An 8,826-nucleotide genomic window follows, 5' to 3' on the forward strand; every position below is an offset into this window, starting at 1 on the left:
AAAATTGCACTAAGTGCGAAAGCCCATTCATTTACAACGGCGTGTCCGCCAGGCGGCGACATTTCCCCGTTACCGGTGGCTGCGCGGCGGGTGAGTGACAGAGCTTATCCGAGCGGCTGGAACTCTGCGCCGGCGTGGTCGAGCGTGAGGCCTCGGCCCTTTGGCTGCCTGGTACCTAAAACACTTCCATTGATCCAGCCACGGAGGGTGCTGGCTGGTGGCTCCATACCTCCATAGCTCCATAGCACCAGAGCTCCATAGCTCCATAGCTCCAGGGCTCCATAGCTCCATAGCTCCAGGGCTCCATAGCTCCAGGGCTCCAGGGCTCCATAGCTCCATAGCACCAGAGCTCCATAGCTCCATAGCACCAGAGCTCCATAGCTCCATAGCACCAGAGCTCCATAGCTCCATAGCACCAGAGCTCCATAGCTCCATAGCACCAGAGCTCCATAGCTCCATAGCACCAGAGCTCCATAGCTCCATAGCACCAGAGCTCCATAGCTCCATAGCACCAGAGCTCCATAGCTCCATAGCACCAGAGCTCCATAGCTCCATAGCACCAGAGCTCCATAGCTCCATAGCACCAGAGCTCCATAGCTCCATAGCACCAGAGCTCCATAGCTCCATAGCACCAGAGCTCCATAGCTCCATAGCACCAGAGCTCCATAGCTCCATAGCTCCAGCCTGGGTGGCTGGTGGCTCCATAGCTCCATACTTCCATAGCTCCAGTCAGAGAGTTGGCTAAAATTGCACTAAGTGCGAAAGCCCATTCATTTACAACGGCGTGTCCACAAGGCGGCGACATTTCCCCGTTACCGGTGGCTGCGCGGCGGGTGAGTGACAGAGCTTATCCGAGCGGCTGGAACTCTGCGCCGGCGTGGTCGAGCGTGAGGCCTCGGCCCTTTGGCTGCCTGGTACCTAAAACACTTCCATTGATCCAGCCACGGAGGGTGCTGGCTGGTGGCTCCATAGCTCCATACCTCCAGAGCTCCAGAGCTCCATAGCACCAGAGCTCCATAGCTCCATAGCACCAGAGCTCCATAGCACCAGAGCTCCATAGCTCCATAGCACCAGAGCTCCATAGCTCCATAGCACCAGAGCTCCATAGCTCCATAGCACCAGAGCTCCATAGCTCCATAGCTCCATAGCACCAGAGCTCCATAGCTCCATAGCACCAGAGCTCCATAGCTCCATAGCACCAGAGCTCCATAGCTCCATAGCACCAGAGCTCCATAGCTCCATAGCACCAGAGCTCCATAGCTCCATAGCACCAGAGCTCCATAGCTCCATAGCACCAGAGCTCCATAGCTCCATAGCACCAGAGCTCCATAGCTCCATAGCACCAGAGCTCCATAGCTCCATAGCACCAGAGCTCCATAGCTCCATAGCACCAGAGCTCCATAGCTCCATAGCACCAGAGCTCCATAGCTCCATAGCACCAGAGCTCCATAGCTCCATAGCACCAGAGCTCCATAGCTCCATACTTCCATAGCTCCGGAGCTCCATGGCTCCATACTTCCATAGCTCCAGCCTGGCTGGCTGGTGGCTCCATAGCTCCATACATCCATAGCTCCATAGCTCCCTACTTCCATAGCTCCATAGCTCCAGAGCTCCAGAGCTCCATAGCTCCATAGCTCCATAGCTCCATACTACCATACTTCCATACTTCCATAGCTCCATAGCTCCGTACTTCCATAGCTCCATAGCTCCATACTTCCATACTTCCATAGCTCCATAGCTCCATAGCTCCATACTTCCATAGCTCCATAGCTCCATAGCTCCATAGCCCCAGAGCTCCATAGCTCCATAGCTCCATAGCTCCATAGCTCCATAGCTCCAGAGCTCCAGAGCTCCATACTTCCAGAGCTCCAGAGCTCCAGCCTGGCTGGTGGCTCCATAGCTCCATACTTGCAGCCACGGAGCTGGCGAAAATTGCACTAAGTGCGAAAGCCCATTCATTTACAAGGGCGTGTCCACAAGGCGGCGACATTTCCCCGTTACCGGTGGCTGCTTAGCGGGAGAGTGGCAGAGCTTATCCGAGCGGCTGGAACTCTGCGCCGGCGTGGTCGAGCGGCTGGCCTCGGTAGTTGAGGTACCAGGGGCGGGCTGGGGAGCTCCAGGCGGGGCTTGTGAGAGAGTGAAGCCGAGCGGCTGGAACTCTGGGCCGGCCTGGTCGAGCGGCTGGCCTCGGTAGTTGAGGTACCAGGGGCGGGCTGGGGAGCTCCAGGCGGGGCTTGTGAGAGAGTGTAGCCGAGCGGCTGGAACTCTGGGCCGGCGTGGTTGAGCAGCATGCCCGCGGAGGTGGCTCTTCCATAGGCAGGGAGGGTGCTGGAGCTCCACACTTCCATAGGCAGGGAGGGTGCTGGAGCTCCACACTTCCATAGGCAGGGAGGGTGCTGGAGCTCCACACTTCCATAGGCAGGGAGGGTGCTGGAGCTCCACACTTCCATAGGCAGGGAGGGTGCTGGAGCTCCACACTTCCATAGGCAGGGAGGGTGCTGGAGCTCCACACTTCCATAGGCAGGGAGGGTGCTGGAGCTCCACACTTCCATAGGCAGGGAGGGTGCTGGAGCTCCACACTTCCATAGGCAGGGAGGGTGCTGGAGCTCCACACTTCCATAGGCAGGGAGGGTGCTGGAGCTCCACACTTCCATAGGCAGGGAGGGTGCTGGAGCTCCACACTTCCATAGGCAGGGAGGGTGCTGGAGCTCCACACTTCCATAGGCAGGGAGGGTGCTGGAGCTCCACACTTCCATAGGCAGGGAGGGTGCTGGAGCTCCACACTTCCATAGGCAGGGAGGGTGCTGGAGCTCCACACTTCCATAGGCAGGGAGGGTGCTGGAGCTCCACACTTCCATAGGCAGGGAGGGTGCTGGAGCTCCACACTTCCATAGGCAGGGAGGGTGCTGGAGCTCCACACTTCCATAGGCAGGGAGGGTGCTGGAGCTCCACACTTCCATAGGCAGGGAGGGTGCTGGAGCTCCACACTTCCATAGGCAGGGAGGGTGCTGGAGCTCCACACTTCCATAGGCAGGGAGGGTGCTGGAGCTCCACACTTCCATAGGCAGGGAGGGTGCTGGAGCTCCACACTTCCATAGGCAGGGAGGGTGCTGGAGCTCCACACTTCCATAGGCAGGGAGGGTGCTGGAGCTCCACACTTCCATAGGCAGGGAGGGTGCTGGAGCTCCACACTTCCATAGGCAGGGAGGGTGCTGGAGCTCCACACTTCCATAGGCAGGGAGGGTGCTGGAGCTCCACACTTCCATAGGCAGGGAGGGTGCTGGAGCTCCACACTTCCATAGGCAGGGAGGGTGCTGGAGCTCCACACTTCCATAGGCAGGGAGGGTGCTGGAGCTCCACACTTCCATAGGCAGGGAGGGTGCTGGAGCTCCACACTTCCATAGGCAGGGAGGGTGCTGGAGCTCCACACTTCCATAGGCAGGGAGGGTGCTGGAGCTCCACACTTCCATAGGCAGGGAGGGTGCTGGAGCTCCACACTTCCATAGGCAGGGAGGGTGCTGGAGCTCCACACTTCCATAGGCAGGGAGGGTGCTGGAGCTCCACACTTCCATAGGCAGGGAGGGTGCTGGAGCTCCACACTTCCATAGGCAGGGAGGGTGCTGGAGCTCCACACTTCCATAGGCAGGGAGGGTGCTGGAGCTCCACACTTCCATAGGCAGGGAGGGTGCTGGAGCTCCACACTTCCATAGGCAGGGAGGGTGCTGGAGCTCCACACTTCCATAGGCAGGGAGGGTGCTGGAGCTCCACACTTCCATAGGCAGGGAGGGTGCTGGAGCTCCACACTTCCATAGGCAGGGAGGGTGCTGGAGCTCCACACTTCCATAGGCAGGGAGGGTGCTGGAGCTCCACACTTCCATAGGCAGGGAGGGTGCTGGAGCTCCACACTTCCATAGGCAGGGAGGGTGCTGGAGCTCCACACTTCCATAGGCAGGGAGGGTGCTGGAGCTCCACACTTCCATAGGCAGGGAGGGTGCTGGAGCTCCACACTTCCATAGGCAGGGAGGGTGCTGGAGCTCCACACTTCCATAGGCAGGGAGGGTGCTGGAGCTCCACACTTCCATAGGCAGGGAGGGTGCTGGAGCTCCACACTTCCATAGGCAGGGAGGGTGCTGGAGCTCCACACTTCCATAGGCAGGGAGGGTGCTGGAGCTCCACACTTCCATAGGCAGGGAGGGTGCTGGAGCTCCACACTTCCATAGGCAGGGAGGGTGCTGGAGCTCCACACTTCCATAGGCAGGGAGGGTGCTGGAGCTCCACACTTCCATAGGCAGGGAGGGTGCTGGAGCTCCACACTTCCATAGGCAGGGAGGGTGCTGGAGCTCCACACTTCCATAGGCAGGGAGGGTGCTGGAGCTCCACACTTCCATAGGCAGGGAGGGTGCTGGAGCTCCACACTTCCATAGGCAGGGAGGGTGCTGGAGCTCCACACTTCCATAGGCAGGGAGGGTGCTGGAGCTCCACACTTCCATAGGCAGGGAGGGTGCTGGAGCTCCACACTTCCATAGGCAGGGAGGGTGCTGGAGCTCCACACTTCCATAGGCAGGGAGGGTGCTGGAGCTCCACACTTCCATAGGCAGGGAGGGTGCTGGAGCTCCACACTTCCATAGGCAGGGAGGGTGCTGGAGCTCCACACTTCCATAGGCAGGGAGGGTGCTGGAGCTCCACACTTCCATAGGCAGGGAGGGTGCTGGAGCTCCACACTTCCATAGGCAGGGAGGGTGCTGGAGCTCCACACTTCCATAGGCAGGGAGGGTGCTGGAGCTCCACACTTCCATAGGCAGGGAGGGTGCTGGAGCTCCACACTTCCATAGGCAGGGAGGGTGCTGGAGCTCCACACTTCCATAGGCAGGGAGGGTGCTGGAGCTCCACACTTCCATAGGCAGGGAGGGTGCTGGAGCTCCACACTTCCATAGGCAGGGAGGGTGCTGGAGCTCCACACTTCCATAGGCAGGGAGGGTGCTGGAGCTCCACACTTCCATAGGCAGGGAGGGTGCTGGAGCTCCACACTTCCATAGGCAGGGAGGGTGCTGGAGCTCCACACTTCCATAGGCAGGGAGGGTGCTGGAGCTCCACACTTCCATAGGCAGGGAGGGTGCTGGAGCTCCACACTTCCATAGGCAGGGAGGGTGCTGGAGCTCCACACTTCCATAGGCAGGGAGGGTGCTGGAGCTCCACACTTCCATAGGCAGGGAGGGTGCTGGAGCTCCACACTTCCATAGGCAGGGAGGGTGCTGGAGCTCCACACTTCCATAGGCAGGGAGGGTGCTGGAGCTCCACACTTCCATAGGCAGGGAGGGTGCTGGAGCTCCACACTTCCATAGGCAGGGAGGGTGCTGGAGCTCCACACTTCCATAGGCAGGGAGGGTGCTGGAGCTCCACACTTCCATAGGCAGGGAGGGTGCTGGAGCTCCACACTTCCATAGGCAGGGAGGGTGCTGGAGCTCCACACTTCCATAGGCAGGGAGGGTGCTGGAGCTCCACACTTCCATAGGCAGGGAGGGTGCTGGAGCTCCACACTTCCATAGGCAGGGAGGGTGCTGGAGCTCCACACTTCCATAGGCAGGGAGGGTGCTGGAGCTCCACACTTCCATAGGCAGGGAGGGTGCTGGAGCTCCACACTTCCATAGGCAGGGAGGGTGCTGGAGCTCCACACTTCCATAGGCAGGGAGGGTGCTGGAGCTCCACACTTCCATAGGCAGGGAGGGTGCTGGAGCTCCACACTTCCATAGGCAGGGAGGGTGCTGGAGCTCCACACTTCCATAGGCAGGGAGGGTGCTGGAGCTCCACACTTCCATAGGCAGGGAGGGTGCTGGAGCTCCACACTTCCATAGGCAGGGAGGGTGCTGGAGCTCCACACTTCCATAGGCAGGGAGGGTGCTGGCACATCCACACTTCCATAGGCAGGGAGGGTGCTGGAGCTCCACACTTCCATAGGCAGGGAGGGTGCTGGCACATCCACACTTCCAGCCACGGAGCATGCTGGCACTTCCACCTTGCTTGCTAAGTCGGCGTGATCTTGCCCAAAAAGTCCCTCCTCACCTCCAGCTGGAAGTGGAAAAAAATCCTCCACCTGCTTGGCCGAGGTTCTGGAAGCCAGCAGCTCGCAGAATGTTGCCAAAGTTTCACTGGAAGGAAAAGAAAAGAGAAGACCGAGTGCGCATTTCACCTACCGCCGAATGTCCACAAGAGGGAAGTGTCACTCCGTCGCAGAATCTGCGCCGACGCACTCGGCACCCTTCGAATTTATGGTGCCGGTGCGGGTGTTCTGGGTGCAAAAAGGCCGCCCAAGTGGTAGAAAAAAATCAGACTTCGTCTCTTAGGTCGAAATTAATGCCAAGTTTTGAAATGCGCTGGCAGGGGTGGACCAGGGCCCGTTAGAAGTGCTTAGCCGAGGTCCTGGAAGCCTAACCCGGCGTGATCTTGTGCAAAAAGCCGCTGCTGAGCTCCAGCTGGAAGTGTAAAAAGAACCGGGCTGGATCAAAAAAAGAACCGGGCGGCCCGTTAAAATTGCTTAGCCGAGGTCCTGGAACCCTAACCCGGCGTGATCTTGTGCAAAAAGCCGCTGCTGAGCTCCAGCTGGAAGTGTAAAAAGAACCGGGCTGGTTCAAAAAAAGAACCGGGCGACCCGTTAGAAGTGCTTAGCCGAGGTCCTGGAAGCCTAACCCGGCGTGATCTTGTGCAAAAAGCCGCTGCTGAGCTCCAGCTGGAAGTGGAAAAAGAACCGGGCTGGATCAAAAAAGAACCGGGCGACCCGTTAAAATTGCTTAGCCGAGGTCCTGGAAGCCTAACACGGCGTGATCTTGTGCAAAAAGCCGCTCCCGAGCTCCAGCTGGAAGTGTAAAAAGAACCGGGCTGGATCAAAAAAAGAACCGGGCTGGATCAAAAAAAGAACCGGGCGACCCGTTAAAATTGCTTAGCCGAGGTCCTGGAAGCCTAACACGGCGTGATCTTGTGCAAAAAGCCGCTGCCGAGCTCCAGCTGGAAGTGTAAAAAGAACCGGGCTGGATAAAAAAAGAACCGGGCTGGATCAAAAAAAGAACCGGGCGACCCGTTAAAATTGCTTAGCCGAGGTCCTGGAAGCCTAACACGGCGTGATCTTGTGCAAAAAGCCGCTCCCGAGCTCCAGCTGGAAGTGTAAAAAGAACCGGGCTGGATAAAAAAAGAACCGGGCTGGATCAAAAAAGAACCGGGCGACCCGTTAAAATTGCTTAGCCGAGGTCCTGGAAGCCTAACCCGGCGTGATCTTGTGCAAATAGCCGCTGCCGAGCTCCAGCTGGAAGTGTGAAAAGAACCGGGCTGGATAAAAAAAAGAACCGGGCTGGATCAAAAAAGAACCGGGCGACCCGTTAAAATTGCTTAGCCGAGGTCCTGGAAGCCTAACACGGCGTGATCTTGTGCAAAAAGCCGCTCCCGAGCTCCAGCTGGAAGTGTGAAAAGAACCGGGCTGGATAAAAAAAAGAACCGGGCTGGATCAAAAAAGAACCGGGCGACCCGTTAAAATTGCTTAGCCGAGGTCCTGGAAGCCTAACCCGGCGTGATCTTGTGCAAATAGCCGCTGCCGAGCTCCAGCTGGAAGTGTGAAAAGAACCGGGCTGGATAAAAAACAAAGAACCGGGCTGGATCAAAAAAGAACCGGGCGACCCGTTAAAATTGCTTAGCCGAGGTCCTGGAAGCCTAACACGGCGTGATCTTGTGCAAAAAGCCGCTCCCGAGCTCCAGCTGGAAGTGTAAAAAGAACCGGGCTGGATAAAAAAAGAACCGGGCTGGATCAAAAAAAGAACCGGGCGACCCGTTAAAATTGCTTAGCCGAGGTCCTGGAAGCCTAACCCGGCGTGATCTTGTGCAAATAGCCGCTGCCGAGCTCCAGCTGGAAGTGTGAAAAGAACCGGGCTGGATAAAAAAAAGAACCGGGCTGGATCAAAAAAGAACCGGGCGACCCGTTAAAATTGCTTAGCCGAGGTCCTGGAAGCCTAACACGGCGTGTTCTTGTGCAAAAAGCCGCTCCAGAGCTCCAGCTGGAAGTGTAAAAAGAACCAGGCTGGATAAAAAAGAAGAACCGGGCTGGATCAAAAAAGAACCGGGCGACCCGTTAAAATTGCTTAGCCGAGGTCCTGGAAGCCTAACACGGCGTGATCTTGTGCAAAAAGCCGCTCCCGAGCTCCAGCTGGAAGTGTAAAAAGAACCGGGCTGGATAAAAAAAGAACCGGGCTGGATAAAAAAAAGAACCGGGCGACCCGTTAAAATTGCTTAGCCGAGGTCCTGGAAGCCTAACACGGCGTGTTCTTGTGCAAAAAGCCGCTCCCGAGCTCCAGCTGGAAGTGTAAAAAGAACCAGGCTGGATAAAAAAAAGAACCGGGCTGGATCAAAAAAGAACCGGGCGACCCGTTAAAATTGCTTAGCCGAGGTCCTGGAAGCCTAACACGGCGTGATCTTGTGCAAAAAGCCGCTCCCGAGCTCCAGCTGGAAGTGTAAAAAGAACCGGGCTGGATAAAAAAAGAACCGGGCTGGATCAAAAAAGAACCGGGCGACCCGTTAAAATTGCTGAGCCGAGGTCCTGGAAGCCTAACACGGCGTGATCTTGTGCAAAAAGCCGCTCCCGAGCTCCAGCTGGAAGTGTAAAAAGAACCGGGCTGGATAAAAAAAGAACCGGGCTGGATCAAAAAAAGAACCGGGCGACCCGTTAAAATTTCTTAGCCGAGGTCCTGGAAGCCTAACACGGCGTGATCTTGTGCAAAAAGCCGCTCCCGAGCTCCAGCTGGAAGTGTAAAAAGAACCGGGCTGGATAAAAAAAGAACCGGGCTGGAT

This window comes from Syngnathus leptorhynchus, unplaced genomic scaffold (assembly GCF_054491065.1).
Source record: "Syngnathus leptorhynchus isolate UIUO unplaced genomic scaffold, UIUO_Slep HiC_scaffold_83, whole genome shotgun sequence".
Lineage (NCBI taxonomy): Eukaryota > Metazoa > Chordata > Actinopteri > Syngnathiformes > Syngnathidae > Syngnathus > Syngnathus leptorhynchus.